At 44.8% G+C, this 18,292-nt stretch overlaps 1 protein-coding gene across 1 annotated transcript in view; it reads left to right on the top strand.

Annotated features, from left to right (window-relative positions):
- The window catches only part of LOC129696183 (potassium/sodium hyperpolarization-activated cyclic nucleotide-gated channel 1-like), a 285,651-nt gene that overhangs the window by 101,748 nt on the left and 165,611 nt on the right, over positions 1-18,292 (top strand). The window lies entirely within an intron of this gene.

Below are 18,292 nucleotides of genomic sequence, written 5' to 3'. Positions count from 1 at the left end.
GCTGTTGCACTGCCTGAACGCAATGTCGCACATGCGTGCTGGACGGGCTCTTCACGTAGTCACTCACGTGACTCCGAAGTAAAATTACCCGTTTTCTCTCGCTCCTTTCTTGAAAAGTGGGATAACATTAGCTACCCTCCAATCCACAGGAACTGATCCTGAATCTATAGAACATTGGAAAATGATCACCAATGCGCCCACGATTTCTAGAGGCACCTCCTTGAGTACCCTGGGATGCAGACCATCAGGCCCTGGGAATTGATCAGCCTTCAATCCCATCAGTCTACCCAATACTATTTCTCGCCTAATGCAGATGTCTTTCAGTTCCTCTGTCTCCCTAGATCCCCTGTCCTCTAATACATCTGGGAGATTGTTTGTGTCTTCCTTAGTGAAGACAGAACCAAATACCTGTTCAACTCTTCTGCCATTTCCTTGTCCCCATAATAATTTCACCTGTTTCTGCCTTCATTTGTCTTTACTTATCTTTTTCTCTTAACATACTTAAAGAAGCTTTTACTATCCTTCTTTATATTCGTGGCCAGTTTACCCTCGTACTTCATCTTTTCACCCCGTATTGCCCTTTTTGCTACCTTCTGTTGTCCTTTGAAAGTTTCCCAATCCTCTGGCTTCATGAGTTTTATTGTCATATGTGCCAGATGGGACAATGAAATTCTTATTTGCTGCAGCACAATAGAATATGTGAATATGTAAACATAGTACATAACGGGGGAAGAGAAAAAAAAAAGTAAATGTTCAATAAATAAGTGCATCCCTAACTTCCCTTGTCAGCCACGGTTGCCTCTTACTCCCCTTAGAGTCTTACTTCCTCTTTGGAATGAAATGATGCTGCATCTTCTGGATTATGCCCAGAAATTCCTGACTTTGCTCTTCCACCATCATTCCTGCTAGGATCCTTTTCCAGTCGACCTTGGCCAGCTCCTCTCTCATGCTTTCATAATCCCCTTTGTTCGACTGCAACACTGACACTTCTGATTTAACCATCTCCCTCTCAAATTGCAGATTAAAACCTATCATATTATGGTCACTACCTCCTTTACCTTGAGTTCCCTTATTAAATCTGGTTCATTAGATCACATTAAATCCAGAATTGCCATCTCTCTGGTTGGCTCCAGTACAAGCTGCTCTAAGAATCCATCTCGGAGGCACTCTACAAACTCCTTTTTTTGGGCCCAGAACCTACCTGATTTTCCCAGTCTACCTGCATATTGAAATCTCCCATAACTACAGTGGCATTACCTTCGTTACTTGCCAATTTTAACTCCTGCTGCATCTTGCACCCTATATCCAGGCTACTGTTTGGGGGCCTGGAGATAACTCCCATTAGTGTCTTCTTACCTTTACAATTCCTCAATTCTATCCACAGTGACTCTACATAGTCCCTATGTCACCCCTCGCAAGGGACTGAATTTCATCCCTCACCAACAGAGCTACCCCACCTCCTCTGCCCACCTGCCTGTCCTTTCTATATGACATATAACCCTGAATATTCAGTTCCCAGTCCCAATCCTCCTGCAGCCATGTCTCTGTAATCCCCATAATGTCATATCTACCAATCTCTAACTGACCCTCAAGCTCATTCACTTTACTTGTTATACTTCGCACATTCATATATAATCCTTTTAATCCATTACTCACCTTTCACATCAATTCCTATTTCACTTGGCCATACTATCCGATCCCTTCGTGAGCTTTCTGCCCTGTTAATTCTGCTTTCTTTCTTAACTTTTCCTATTCTCTAACTTTAACTTGTTGCTGGAACTGGTACTGCAAGCAACTTGATCCTTCAATCGGGAGAGATATATTTCTGTCTTCCTGTGAATAAGATTGATACGATAAAATACCATACAGCAAAACTTTATTCATCCCCCGAGGGAAATTGGTCTGCCGGCATGCATAAACACACGTCCACAAAAACTTGAAATTAAAAGTGAAAAGAAAAAGAAAAAGTCCAGCGACTGTTGGCTGGCTGCCGTGTGCACAGCACCGTCACTGGAACAAATGAACAGACACAGGCCTATCCCCCGGGAAGAGCATTCCCCCCCTCCCCATTGTTCTTCTCGGCTGTCCCCCCAGGCTGGGTCACCATTACCCCCCCCCCCCCACGCTCATCGACCGCTGATCGCAGGTCGACCGCGAGGCCCTACCGCGTCCAAGGCCACCACTGCTGCTGAGGCTCTCGTTGCCGCCGAGGCCCCAATACCGCCGAGGCTCCCATCACCACCGCCGTTGAGGCTCCTTCGACCCAGGCAGGCTTTGCCAACTGGTTTCACAGTAGACCCATGGGAGGCCTGTGCGGTGAGTCGGGTCTACCGGGTCACGTTCCGGTCGTCGGCGGAGTGGTTGTTCGGCGGGTGGGACTCATAACCATGGTTGAAGTGATGAGTGGTAAGTGGGAACTACGTATATGTGAGGGAGAAAGTATGAGGAGTGGCACAGCTAATAGAACTGCTACCTCTCTACTGTAGCAACAGGGTTCAATTCTGACATACTGCAGTCTGTGGAGTTTGCATGCTATCCTTGTGACTGCATGGTTTTCCATGAGGTTTCCGGTTTCCACTCACATTCCAGAGACAGGCATGCTGATATTTTTAAGGGTCAATGTAAATTGTCCCTGAGTATGAAGGTGCGTGGTAGAATCTGGGGAGAGTTGATGGGAATTAATCGAGAAAAACAAACAAAAAAATTGATTAATGCAAATAGGTGCTTGAAAGTCAGCTAGGTGGGCCACAGGGCAGGTTTCCATGCTGTATGGCTGTGATTACATGTGTTGAGTGCTTGGGAGTAGTGGTAATTCTGTATGGAGCAGCTGGAATTTGTAGATAGACACAAAATGCTGGAATTACACAGCAAGAGCCATCTTCTCGATGCAAAACATCACCTATTTCCTTTCTCCAGAGATGCTCCCGTTGAGTTACTCCAACATTTTGTGTCTATCTTCAGTGTAATCCAGCATCTGCAGTTTCTTCCTACACAACTGGAATGTGTAGCTGTCTCTGCTGACCTTGACTGGATAAGAGAGGCCACAGTAAGTAATTTCCCTGGTAAAATTATTTTGATGCAGCCTCACTGTGGCCATTGTAATACCTCATTGCTATCTGTTTGATTAATTCACTCACCATGATACTGATCACGTACTGGTTCAGGCCATGTTACAGTTATTATTCCCAGTTGTTATCAGGCATCTAAACCATCCTACCAAAAACTAGAGAGAGGTCGTGATCTACTATCTCGAATGCACATCTTATCTTATCAACAATATGAATGTTACAGAAACCTGTGCAATATTCCAATATTCTAATGACCGCTTGAGTCTTCTCTTCTTGCGAATGGCGTGCACAGCCTAAAGTTGTAGATCAAGTGGCATGAAAAACATTACATCTGTTTGTATGTGCACGTCGAGTTGATTGCATTAGTCGAAACAGGGTGGACCATGTGAAGGTTGCAATCTCCCACCCCACCACTTGAGTGAGATTCTGGAATTCTCCAGAAGCTTCGAGTTACTAGGAGTAAATATCACCAGCAACTTGTCCTGGACTAGGCGTATCGAAGCAATGACCAGAAAAGCAAACCAACATCTCTACTTCCAGAGAGTTGGCCCCAACAACTCTTACCAACTTCTACAGATGTGGCGTAGAATGAGATTTATCAGGATGCATCACAGCATGGTTTAGCACAGCTCCATCCAAGATGATAAGAATTTGCAGAGAATTATGGATGCACCCAGATCATCACAGAAACCAACCTCCCTTCCATTGACTCCATCTACACTTCACGTTGCCTCTGCAAAGCCACCAACATAACCAGGAACGAGTCTCACCCCGGTCACTCCCCCTTCTCCCCTCTCGCATCGGGCAAAATGTACAGAAGTGTGAAAATGCATACCTCCAGATTCAGAGGCAGTTTCTTCCCAGTTGTTATCAGGCATCTAAACCATCCTACCAAAAACTAGAGAGAGGTCGTGATCTACTATCTACCTCATTGAAGACCCTCGGACTATCTTAAATCAGACTTTACTAAATGCTATTGCCTTTATAAGGGGTCTGTACATTGTGGACGGCTCGATTGTAATCATGTATAGTCTTACAATGACTGGTTAACCCACAACAAAAAGCTTTTCACTGTTCGTTGGGACACGTGACATTAAAAAAACAAACTATCCTAACTAAACTATGTTACAAGAAGACCTGAAAAATACAGCACTGTTGACAGCCAAGCAATTGGGTTTGGAACAATTTTAAAGAAACAGCTTGACTGGCTTGCAGCATCTGCTGGTTCCACGATATAAAACAAGTCTATTTAGTCCTAATTCAAACAACTGGCACAGCTCAAACCTCAACATCCAAAAAAAAAGTGAAGGCTTCAGATCAAACAGCTGCTAAATATGTCCAGAATTATTATCGGGCATTTGCAACAAAATATAAAGCTTTCTGAAAAAAAATTGTGAGCTTCACAGAAGTTGATCAAGGCCTTCATGCTGAAACCAAGGCTGGTATCATTTGCTGGGCACGCAGCAGCAAGTCGAAAGGATGCAACATTACGTGTGAAGGATGCCTGTGGATTTGTGTTTTCATCATCCCTCACAAAATAAATGTAATATAGTTTTAGATCCAAAGAAGAGCTTTACAAAATTGTCAGACAAAATAGTGAAACTGAGGATTGGAAGCAGTTTAGATTTCACCAAGAAGGATAAAAAGGTGAAGCACAAATAAAGAGTGCATGAGAGTAAACTTGCTGGGGACATTAAAGTGGACGGTGAAAGTTTCTACACATAATAAAAAGGAAAAAAAATAGAAAAGTCCAGTACCCATCTCTGCAGTTAGAAACAGGAGAATACATTATGGGGAACAGATAATTGGCAGAGCATATGAACAAATACTTTGCTTTTGTCTTCAGTGAATAGTCATCAAGACATATTTATATACAGCACGGAAACAGAACATTTGGCCCAACTTGTCTGTGCCTAAGCAAGTTGCCAAACTCAGCGAGTATCAGTTGCAGGCACCTGAACCATATCCTTCCAAGCCTCTCCCCACATCCCTCCACAGATGATGCCTGACCCACAGAGGTGCTCCTGCATTTTGTTTCTTGCCCAAGATTTTGAGATCTGCTGATCCTTGTGTCTCCACTTTCGAAAGTGCATACCTCCCCAGGTAACTTTAAAATGGCAAAATAGTTCCCACTCCACCATTTACTTTGGAGTGGTACAAGAGAATACAAGTGACTTTCTAGAGATTTTAAGAAACTAAGAATTGAATGCAAATGAAGACCTAAACAAAATTAATATTAATAAGAAAATAATGTTGGAGAAATTCATGGCACTGAAAGATGCCATGGCAAAGTCAGCATGGAGATCATATTGTCAACAAAACGACATGTACAAAGGGTGGCACAGTGACGCAGCAGTAACCCAGGTTCGACCCTGACCACTGTTGCTGCATGTATGGGGTTTGTACATTCTCCCTGTGACCAGGTGGTTTTGGCCGGGTCCTCTTTCCTCCCACACTCCAAAGACATACAGGTTCATTGGCTTTGGTAAAAAAAAATTGTAAATTATCCCTCATGTGTAGCATATGTCCAGTGTACAGGTGCTCGCAGGTACACACGGTCTCAGTGGGCTGAAGGGCCTGTTTCTGCACTGTATCTCCTAAGTAAAGTAAACTACATTTCTAAGGACATTATTGCTATTGAGGGTGTACAGGGTAGGTTCACCAGGTTAATTCCAGTGATGGCGCGACTGACATATGATTAAAGAATGGGTCGACTGGGCTTGTATTCACTAGAATTTAGGATGAGAGGCGATCTTATAGAAACATATTCAGTGGCTTGCAAAAGTATTCATACCCCTTGAACTTTTCCACATTTTGTCACGTTACAACCACAAACGTAAATGTATTTTATTGGGATTTTATGTGATAGACCAACACAGAGTGGCACATAATTGTGAAGTGGAAGGAAAATGACACATGGTTTTCAAATTTTTTTACAAATAAAAAACTGAAAAGTGTGGCGTGCAAAAGTATTCAGCCCCCTTTACTCTGATACCCCTAAATAAAATCCAGTGCAACCAATTGCCTTCAGAAGACACCTAATTAGTAAATAGAGTCCACTTGTGTGTAATCTAATCTCAGTATAAATACAGCTGTTCTGTGAAGGCCTCAGAGGTTTGTTAGAGAACATTAGTGAACAAACAGCATCATGAAGCCCAAGGAACACACCAGACAGGTCAGGGATAAAGTTGTGGAGAAGTTTAAAGCAGGGTTAGGTTATAAAAAAATATCCCAAGCTTTGAACATCTCACCGAGCACTGTTCAATCCATCATCCGAAAATGGAAAGAGTATGGCACAACTGCAAACCTACCAAGACATGGCCGTCCACCTAAACTGACAGGCCGGGCAAGGAGAGCATTGAGCAGAGAAGCAGCCAAGAGGCCCATGGTAACTCTGGAGGAGCTGCAGAGATCCACAGCTCAGGTGGGAGAATCTGTCCACAGGATAGAATCTGTCCATCGTGCACTCCACAAATCGGGCCTTTATGGAAGAGTGGCAAGAAGAAAGCCATTGTTGAAAAAAAGCCATAAAAGTCCCGTTTGAAGTTTGCCACAAGCCATGTGGGGGACACAGCAAACATGTGGAGGAAGGTGTTCTGGTCAGATGAGACCAAAATTTGGCCTAAATGCAAAAGGCTATGTGTGGCGGAAAACTAACACTGCACATCACCCTGAACACACCATCCCCACTGTGAAACATGGTGGTGGCAGCATCATGCTGTGGGGATGCTTTTCTTCAGCAGGGACAGGGAAGCTGGTCACAGTTGATGGGAAGATGGATGGAGGAAGAAAACCTGTTAGAGGCTGCAAAAGACTTGAGACTGGGGCGGAGGTTCACCTTCCAGCAGGACAACAACCCTAAACATACAGCCAGAGCTACAATGGAATGGTTTAGATCAAAGCATATTCATGTGTTAGAATGGCCCAGTCAAAGTCCAGACCTAAATCCAATTGAGAATCTCTGGCAAGACTTGAAAATTGCTGTTCACAGACGCTCTCCATCCAATCTGACTGACCTTGAGCTATTTTGCAAAGGAGAATGGGCAAAAATGTCAGTCTCTAGATGTGCAAAGCTGGTAGAGACATACCCCAAAAGACTTGCAGCTGTAATTGCAGCGAAAGGTGGTTCTACAAAGTATTGACTCAGGGGGGCTGAATACTTTTGCACGCCACACTTTTCATTTTTTTATTTGTAAAATAATTTGAAAACCATGTATCATTTTCCTTCCACTTCGCAATTATGCACCACTTTGTGTTGGTCTATCACATAAAATCCCAATAAAATACATTTACGTTTGTCGTTGTAACGTGACAAAATGTGGAAAAGTTCAAGGGGTATGAATAGTTTTGCAAGCCACTGTAACATTCTTAAAAGATTGGACAGGCTAGATGCAGGAAAAATGTTCCCGATGTTGGGGGAGTCCAGAACCAGGGGTCACAGTTTTAATATAAGGGGTAGACAATTTAGGACTGAGATGAGGAAAAACTACTTCACACAGAGAGTGGTGAATCTCTGGAATTCTCTGCTACAGATGGTTTCAAGAGAGAGTTAGATCTAGCTCTTCGGGCTAAAGGAATCAAGGGATATGGGGAGAAAGCAGGAAAGGGGTACTGATTTTAAATGATCAGCCATGATCATATTGAATGCCGGTGCTGGCTCGAAGGGCCGAATGGCCTACTCCTGCACTTATTTTTCTATGTTTCTGTTTACCAACTGTAGTTCTTTAAATTTTCATATGACAGACTGCCTGGGTTGGCAGGGAAGAGATAATAGGAGAGACAAGATTTCGATTCAGAGCTTGGAAGAATACAAAGGGATCCAGTTTTGAGGGGTTTGAGTTTTGATAGATGTATTAATGAATTGCAGACCATAGGATCATGAGATAGGAGTAGAATTAAGCCATTCAACCCATCAAGTCAACTCCGCCATGCAATATGGCTGACCTATCACTCCCTCCTAATCCCATTCTCCTGCCCTCCCCATAACGTTTGACACCCTTACTAATCAGGAATCTATATATCCACTGACTTTGCCTCCACAGCCTTCTGTGGCAAAGAATTCCAGAGATTCATCACCCTCTGACTAAAGAAATTCCTCCTCATCTTATTCCTAAAAGAACATCCTTAATTCTGAGGTTATGACCTCTGGTTCTAGACTCCCCCCTAGTGGAAACATCCCCGCCACATCCACTCCTTCCTAGCCTTTCTCTATTCTGTACATTTCAATTGGGTCCCAGATCATTTTTCTAAACTCCAGTGAGTGCAAGCCCAGTGCCGTCAAAAGCTCATCATATGCTACCTACTCATTCCTGAGATCATTCTTGTAAACCTCCTCTGGACCCTCTCCAGAGCCAGAACATTTTTCCTCAGATATGACGCCCACAATTGCTCACAATATTCCAAATGCGGCCTGACCAGCGCCTTATAGAGCCTCGGCATTACATCCCTGTTTTTGTATATAAGCCCTCTCAAAATTAATGCTCGCATTGCGTTTGCTTCCTTTACTACCGATTCGACTTGCAGATTAACATTCTGGGAATCCTGCACCAGCGCTCCCTTTACACCTCCGATTTCTGGATTCTCTACCCATTTAGAAAATAATCTACGCCTTTATTTCTGCAACAAAATGCATGACTCCACACTTTGCTACACTATATTCCATTTGCCACTTCTCTGCCCACTCTCCCAATCGGTCCTTCTGCACAGTCCCTGCTTTCTCTAAATTGCTTGCCCCTCCACCTATTTTTGTATCATCCACAAACTTGGCTACAATGCCTTCAATCCCCTCATCCAAATCATTAATATACAACATGAAGAGCAACGTCCCCAGCACCGACCCTTATGCCCCTGTCCCACTTAGGAAAGCTGAACGGAAACCTCTGGAGACTTTGCGCCCTGCCCAAGGTTTCCGTGCAGTTCCCGGAGATTGCAGGTGGTTGCCGGAGGTTGCAGGTAGTGGAAGCAGGTAGGGAGACTGACAAAAACCTCCGAGAACCTCCGGGAACCGCACGGAATCCTTGGGTGGGGTGCAAAGTCTCCAGAGGTTTCCGTTCAGGTTTCTTAAGTGGGACAGGGGCATAACGGAACCTCGCTAGTCACCAGCAGCTAATCATAACCCCCCCCCCCTTTATTGCCACTCTTTGCCATCTGCCATCTAACCATCCTGCTATCCATGCTAGTATCTGCCCTTTGATACCATGGGCTCTCATCTTCCCTAGTAGCCACCCATGTGGCATCTTATCAAAGGCTTTCAGATGGTGGTTTATACCAAAGAAAGACACAAAATGCTGGAGAAACACAATGGGTCAGGCAGCATCTCTAGATTACATGGATTGGTGACATTTCAGCTCGGGACCCTTCATCAAATATGATGGAGTAGGACATACTGGATACAGGAAGGATGTTTCTCTTGTCCAGGGTGTCTACCACGAGGAGTGACATGTCATGTTAAAGGGCAAAGATTTTTGGACTGAGGTGACAAAAGTTATTTTCGCTCAAAGGATAGATTTGAGACCAAACCACTGAGCATAGTTAAGAACGGAAACTTTTAAAATGCAAAAGACATTGAGGAGAATGGCAAGGGAGCGGGAGTATGGCATTAAGATATTTGGTCAGCCATGATAGTATAGCAGGTTCAAAGGAGCGACTAGCCCACTCCAGCTTCTACTTTCTACATAATATTTGTTGACCTGCAAAAACAATTTGGAATTGTCTATAGGAGGGACGTGTATAACAAACACCCTAAGTAAAGTAGATTGCCCACACACAATTTCCTTATGTTATAACAAGTTTCATAATTGATTGAACACAGTAGGAAAGGGAGATCTCATCAGAATTTAATATTGAGATCAGCGTGAAGCAACGCTGTGTACTATCACCCCAAGCTTTGGCAGCTTATTTTCTTCTTCTCCAATACAGCCGATGGAAGTAATCCAACAGGAATACTTATTGGAAAAAGTATGTTTAATATCAGTCCAGACGCAAAAGTCACATTATTTATATTGCTGTTCGTGATCTGTACTTGATGCTGCACATAAGATGAAACAATTCTCTGTTGCTGCATTAAATTAAGCTGAGTTCTCAGAATGAGTAGGTTGTCTATCACAAAGCATAGTTGTTTTTCTGAAAAATGATGTGCACAGTAAGGTAATTGAGTACCTCAGCGGGGCAGCATCTCTGGAGAGAAGGAATGTGGACCACCATGGTACTGAGGATTTCAAGCAGTCCAGATACGGCCATCAAAAAGGCCAAAAGGGACTTCTGCTCCAAGCTGGAGGATGAGACAGATGTTCGGCAGCTGTGGCGGAGACTGAATGCAATCACCTCCTACAAGGCAAAATCAGGAAGCAGCTCACATATCAGTGAAACATCACTCCCTGACGAGCTCAATGAGTTTTACGCACGCTTTGATAGGGAGAACACTGATGTGCCTTCTCGAGCCCCCATTCGCTGTGATGGTATTTCAGTCACGGTCACAGAGGTCGACGTCAGAAAATCCTTCAGAGGGATGAACCCTCGGAAAACACCTGGTTCTGATGGTATACCTGGCCGTGTTCTAAAAACCTGTGCAGACCAACTGGCTGGAGTTTCTACAGCCATTTTTAACCTCTCGCTTCTGAGGTCTGAGGTTCCCACCTGCTTTAAAAGGGCATCAATTATACCTGTGCCCAAGAAGAGCAATGTGATGTACCTCAATGACTATCGACCAGTGGCACTAATGTCGGTGGTAATGAAGTGCTTTGAGAGGCTGATCATGGCACAAATCAACTCCTAACTCGACAAAAACCTGGACCCACTGCAGTTCGCTTACCGCCACAACAGATCAATGGTGGTTGCGATCTCGCTGGCCCTCCACTCTGCCCTGGGCCACTTGGACAACAAAAACTCATATGTCAGGCTGTTATTCATTGACTACAGCTCGGCATTTAACACAATCATCCCCTCCAAGCTGGTTACCAAACTCGCAGAACTGGGTCTCTGAGCATCCCTCTGCAATTGAATCTTCAACTTCCTCATTCACAGACCACAGTCTATTCTTATTGGTGGAAATGTGTCAGACTCGATAACAATCAGCACGGGAGCACCTCAAGGCTGCATGCTCAGCCTCCTGCTGTACTCACTCTATACTCATGACTGCGTAGCCAGTCATAGTGCGAACTCCATCATCAAGTTCACTAACGATACCACTGTTGTGGGACGTATCACTGATGGGGATGAGTCCGAGTATAGAAGTGAGATCGACTGTTTGACCAAATGGTGCCAGCTGTCAACACCAGCAAAACCAAGGAACTGATTGTGGACTTTGGAAGGGGTAGGATGGGGACCCATAGTCCCGTTTATATCAACGCGTCGTTGGTGGAGAGGTTCAAGAGCTTCAAATTCCTGGGCGTGCACATCTCTGAAGATCTCTCCTGGTCCGAGAACACTGATGCAATTATAAAGAAAGCACATTAGCGCCTCTACTTCTGAGAAGATTACGGAGAGTCGGTATGTCAAGGAGGACTCTCTTGAACTTCTACAGGTGCACACTAGAGAGCATGCTGACCGGTTGCATTGGTGGCTTGGTTCGGCAACTTGAGCGCCCAGGAGCGGAAAAGACAGCAAAAAGTTGTAAACACGGCCCAGTCCATCATCGGCTCTGACCTCCCTACCATTGAGGGGATCTATCGCAGTCGCTGCCTCAAAAAGGCTGCCAGCATCATCAAAGATCGACACCATCCTGGCCACTCACTCATCTCCCCGCTGCCTTCAGGTAGAAAGTACAGGAGCCTGAAATCTGCAACATCCAGGTTCAGAAATAGCTACTTCCCCACAGCCATCAGGCTATTAAACTCAACTCAAACAAAACTCTGAACATTAATAGCCCATTGCACTTTATCTGCTTATTTATGTGTGAATATATATATTTTCAATGGTATATGGTCACATTGATCTGTTCTGTATTTATTTATGCCTACTATATTCTGTTGTGCTGAAGCAAAGCAAGAATTTCATTGTCCTATCTGGGACAATAAACTCTCTTGAACCTTGAATCTTGGGAGATGTTTCGGGTCGAGACGCTTCTTCGGACTGGTTAGGGATAAGGGAAGCGAGAGATATAGACGGTGATGTGGAGAGATAAAGAACAATGAATTAAAGATATGCAAAAAAGTAACAATGATAAAGGAAACAGCCTGTTTGCAGGGTGAAAATGAGAAGATAGTGTGACTTTGGTGGGGGAGGGATAGAGAGAGAGGGAATGCCGGGGCTACCTGAAATGAGGGACATCAATACACATACCGCTGGGCTGTAAGCTGCCCAAGCGTAATATGAGATGCTGTTACTCCAATTTGTGTTTAGCCTCACTCTAACAATGGAGGAGACCTAGGTTATAAAGGACTGTGAAGGAATGGGAAGGAGAATTAAAGTGTCCAGCAACCGGAACATTAGGTTGGTTCACGCGGGCTGAGTGAAGGTGTTCTGTGAAACGATTGCTCATTCTGCGTTTGGTCTTGCTGATGTATAAGAGTCCACATCTTGAACAATGGATACAGTAGATGAGGTCGGAGGAGGTGCAAGTGAACTTCTGCCTAACGTGAAAGGCTATCGGGGTCTCTGGACAGAGTCGAGGGAGGAGGTATAGCGACAGGTGTTGCAACTTCTGCGGTTGCAGGGGAAGGTACCAGGGAAGGGGGTGGTTTGGGTGGGAAGGGATGAGTTACCCAGGGAGTTGCGGAAGGAATGGTCTCTGCAGAATGCGGAAAGGGGTGGAGATGGGTAAATGTGGCTCGTGGTGGGATCCCGTTTGAGGTGGCCTAAATTTCGGAGGATTATATGTTGTATGTGACTGCTGATGGGGTGGAATGTAAGGACTAGGGGGACTCTGTCTATGTTGTGACTAGAGGGAGGGGGAGCAAAGGCGGAGCTGTGGGGTACCGAGGAGACACGAGTGAGGGCCTCATCTATTACGGGAAAGGGGAACCCCCGTTCCCTAAAGAATGAGGACATCTCGGATGTTCTAGTATGGAACACCTTATCTTGGGTGCAGATGCGGTGTCGACGGAGGAATTGGAAGTAGGGGATAGAGTCTTTGCAGGAAGCAGTGTGGGAAGAAGTGTAGTCAAGATAATTGTGGGAGTCAGTGGGTTTGTAATAGACGTAAGTCAATAGTCTATTTCTTGTGATGGAGACTGTGAGATCAAGAAAGGGGAGGGAGGTGTCGGAGATGGTCCAAGTAAATTTGAGTGCAGGATGAAAATTGGTGGTGAAGTTGATGAAGTCCATGAGGTAGCACCGATGCAGTCATCAATGTAATGAGGATAGAGTTCGGGGATAGGGCCAGTGTGCGCCTGGAACTGGGATTGTTCAATGTACCCTAGAAAGAGGCAGGCATAGCTGGGGCCCATACGGGTGCCCATAGCTACTCCTTGGACTTGGAGGAAGTGGGAGGAGTCAAAGGATAAGTTGTTGTGGGTGAGGACGAGCGCTAGGTGTAGTAGAGTGTTAGTAGAGGGAAAGTGGATGGTTCTGCGGTTGAGGAAGAAACAGGGTTTTAAGGCCTTCCTTTTTTTTAATCAAAACTATTTATTCAAATGTTAAAATAATATATATAGAACAGTAAAAAACAAAACCACCACCATAATACACGACAAATATTTATAACACACGATAAGCTATTATACACTCCTTGTCACCCATATCTTACACTCCTTGTCAAGGATGCATTCAACTCCTCGCAGTGCCCAGCGATCCTGGAAATCCCCCAGGGTGCCCGTGGACAGGGCGTAGTCCCTCTCTAACACCATCGGGCGCGGACGTAACCCCGGAAAAGGGGCAGGCAGCTGACTCAGGCAGAGCCCTCTTCCGCCTGACGTGTTGGCACGCGGATGGCCAGCTTGGCCAGGCCCAGGAACAACCCAACCCGGACATCCTCAGCCCTACCATCTCCTGGTAACCAGCTTTTATTTCCTTTTTTTAAAATCAAAAGATCTATTCAATTATTAAAAATAATATTTACAATACAATAAAACAAAACAGAAAGCACCACCATAATACAAGACAAATATACTAAATAAACTACTGTGCAACTATGTTACAATCCTTGTCAAGGATGCATTCAACCCCCTGCAGTGCCTAGCGGTCCCGGAAATCCCCCAGGGTGCTCATGGATAGCGCGTAGTCCCTCTCTAACACCACCCGGTCACGGACATAACGCCGGAAAAGGGGCAGGCAGCTTCCGCCTGACGCCGTGACTCGCGGATGGCCAGTTTGGCCAGGCCCAGGAGCAACCCAAACAGGGCATCCTCGGCCCTACCCTCTCCTGGTAACCAGCTTTTTTTTTTTTTTTTCTTTTTTTAATCAAAAAATTTATTCAATTATTAAAAAATAATATTTACACTACAATAAAACAAGCCAGAACCCACCACCATAAATACAATACAAACATATATCCATAATAAACTATTATACAATTATGATACAATCCTTATTGAGGATACATTCAACACCCTGCGGAGCCCAGCGGTCCCGGAACTCCCTCAGGGTACCCACAGACAGGGCGTATTCCCTTTCTTATCCCACCCGGGCACGGACGTAACCCCGGAAAAGGGGCAGGCAGCTGGCGGTAGAGCCCTCCGCCGCCTGGCGCCGTGACTCGCGGATGGCCAGCTTGGCCAGGCCCAGGAGCAACCCAACCAGGACATCTTCAGCCCTACCCTCTCCTGGTAACCAGCTTAGAGGGGATGATGGTATTGAACGCTGAACTGTAGTCTGGACACAACAGCCTGACATAAGTGTTTTTATTGTCCAAGTGGTCCTGTGCGGAGTGGAGAGCGAGTGAGATCGTATCCTCCGTTGACCTGTTGTGACAGTAGGCGAACTGTAATGGGTCGAGGTTCTTGTTGAGGTAGCAGTTGATATGTACCATAACCAACCTCTCAAAGCATTTCTTCACCACGGATGTTAGTGCCACTGGTCGATAGTACTTGAGGCGCGTTACCTTACTCTTCTTGGGCACCGGTATTATTGATGCCCTGTTAAAGCAGGTGGGAACTTCAGACCACAATAATGTAAGGTTAAAAAGGTCTGCAAAAACTCCAGCCAGTTGGTCTGCATAGGTTTTGAGAACTCGACTGGGTACGCCATCAGGTCCAAGTGCTTTCCGAGGGTTCACCCCCCTGAAGGATCTTCTGATGTCAGCCTCTGTGACTGTAGTACCATCTGGGCATATGGGAGCTCGGGAAGGCACATCTGTGTTCTCCCTATCAATGCATGCGTAGAACGCATTGAGCTCATCAGGGAGTGATGCTTCTCTGTCGCTTAAGAGCCTGCTCCACTTTAATTACCTAATTCACGACCTCCGCTGAGTTTGCCCTTGACACATACTCGTAGCATGGTCGTCACGAGGTCGTAGGATGTCGTAGGTAGGTCGTAGCAGGCCGTGATGCTGGTCGTAGGTACTCGTAGCATCAATTAGGTCGGGGCGTTCTTCTAGCATGATGAAAAATGTTCACGAGTAAAAAAGGTCGTGAATTAGGTTGTGAAAGTGGGACAGGCCCTTTAAGCTGCTTCCTGGTTTTGCCTTGTAGGAGTTGGCATTCAAGCCCCACCACAGTGGGCCGAAGGCCCTGCAAAGACTCTAGTGGTTTGGCATTGAAATAGAATTACATAGAAACATACAAAACGGAAAAAAATAGCAGGAGTAGGCCATTCGGCCCTTCGAGCCAGCATCGCCATTCAATATGATCATGGCTGATCATCCAAAATCCGTACCCCATATCCCTTGATTCCATTAGCCCTAAGAGCAAAATCTAACTCTCTTGAAAACATCCAGTGAATTGGCCTCCACTGCCTTCTGTGGCAGAGAATAGCATGAAGAAAGGGGTAAATTCAGACTCAATTAACTAACTCTCAGGGTTAAAGGAATTGTTTCAGTGAACAGAAAGCTAAGACACTTATCAACAGTTTTTTGTGCATTCCAATATCCACTTGAGGAATACATTTGTTTCCAACAACTAATGAAATCCACAAAGGTGTAATTTGAGATATTTCCTGCGGTAGCCAGGAGACGTGTACACAGTGCTTAAAAATATTCCCCAACATTCACATTTGCTTGAGATAGTGAGCCTGCCAGGTAGGGATTCATTTCAGCGAGCAAATATTCATTCTCAAAAGTGCTGCAGAATTCTGACAATCCATGCACGAATCCCGCTTACACTTACTTACCCATTATTACTTCTTGTGCTGAGAGCCGCCTGTTAAATCTGCACTCGCAAATGGATCAATGACGTCTCCTACGAGACCTCACCTCAATACGAGATTCTAAACTAGTAGACCGAACCGTTTACGAGGATGTTGTCAGGACTCGAGGGCCTCGGCTACAGGGGGAGGTTGGGGAGGTTAGGATTTTATTCCTTGGAGCGCAGTAGAATAAGGGGCGATCTTATAGTGGTGTACACAAGATCATGAGCGGGATAGATAGGGTAAATGTGCAATCTTTTATCCAGGGGAATCCAGAGGGCAAAGGTTTAAGGTGAGAGTGGAAAAATTTAATAGGAACCTGAAAGGCCAGTGCTTTATTCCTTGTAGAGCAAGAGGATGAGGGGTGATCTTCTGGAAGTGTATAAGATCACAAAGGGGTTATATAGGGTAAATGCACAGTCTAGTGGCCAGAATAGGGAAATCAAAGACCAAAGGATATAGGTTTAATGTGAGGATATTGGTTAAGATAGGAACCTGAAGGGCATTTTTTTTTCCACACAGAGGGTGGTGGGTATATGGATATATACATTGCGAGAGGGTTTACACGGTGGCTTAAGAACCTGATGCTTGATGGGAAGAAGCATCTTGAATGTGCGGGTAATGAGTTATCAGGTTTGATCCACTTTCCTGATGGTAACACTGAGAAGAGAGTGTGGCCTTGGTGATGTGAGTCTCTGCTGATGATGGCTGTCATTTTGAGGCAGCACTTCCAAGAGATTCTTTTGGTGGCAGAGAGGTCAGTGTCAGTGTGGACTGGGAAATGCCTACCACTTTATTCAAATGCTTCCTGGAATGATGGTGAGGTGTCAACATTTCTCAATTTATATAGATGACGATTGAAGATACCAAAGATATGGTTCTGAAGTTTGTTGATGAGACATAAATAGCAAGAAAATAAGTTTTGAAGAGGACATAGAGATGTAAATAAAGTATTTAAACTGTTTATGTAACAACAAAGGTTTCACTTACGGTGCAAAAAGGGGTGAAATGTGGAATTTCCAGTTTGGCTGAAAAATATAAAATAAACTAAAGGACACAGAGTGCTGGAGTAACTCAGTGGGTCAGGCAGCATCTCTGGAGAGTATGGGTGGGTGATGTTTTGGGTCAAGACCCTTCTTTAGACTAATATAATATAAACATGATTGAAATTGGGAGAGACTGAGAACTGTGAGATGCAGAGGCAACTGATTACCCAAGTGCATAATTTGTGAGAGGCTTGAATGCAGTCACAGTATGTAATTAACACAAGCTAACAGGGCATTATTGCTTACTGCTAGGGGAATTCAATGCAAGAGTAGGGAGGTTATGCTTCAGTGAGGTTTTGTTTTGGTGACACTGCATCTGAAGTACTATGTGCAGTATTGTTCTCCTTATTTAAGGAAGTATGTTCAAATGTTGGAAGCTTTTGAGAAGGTTAATTGGGCACAGATCTGGAATGGACAAGTTATCTTTAAAGGCTGGGTTGTATTTGCTAAAAATCCATCTGAAGCAGATACCTCTTCCCAGCAATGAATATTGGTGTGTGTGTTCTTCCAACCTTCCCTTTCTGAAGTCAATGATTTGTTCCTTGGTCTAGTTGATAATGAACAGGATATTATTGTTGCGGCACCACTGACCCAGGGTAGCAGTCTGAAAGGTCTCGACCCAAAACATCACCCGTTCCTTCTCTCCAGAGATGCTGCCTGTCCCGCTGAATTACTCCAGCTTTTTGTGCTTATCTTTGGTTTAAACCAGCATCTGCAGTTCCTTCCTACAGGTTTAGTTTGGTGTTTATTTAGAGATACAGCATGGAAACAGGCCTATCAGCCTACCGAGTCCACGCCAACCACAGATCACTTGTACACTAGTTCTATGTTCTACACACTAGGGACAATTTATAGAAGACAATTAACCTACAAACCCGCACATCTTTGGGATGTGAGAAGAAACCACAGCATCCGAAGAAACCTCACGTGGTCACAGGGAGAAGCTATAAATTCCGTTCA

Source organism: Leucoraja erinacea, chromosome 1, assembly GCF_028641065.1.
Source record: "Leucoraja erinacea ecotype New England chromosome 1, Leri_hhj_1, whole genome shotgun sequence".
Classification (NCBI taxonomy): Eukaryota; Metazoa; Chordata; class Chondrichthyes; order Rajiformes; family Rajidae; genus Leucoraja; species Leucoraja erinaceus.
The sequence above is the reverse complement of the archived record's forward strand: the minus strand, read 5'-3'. Positions and strand labels throughout refer to the sequence as shown.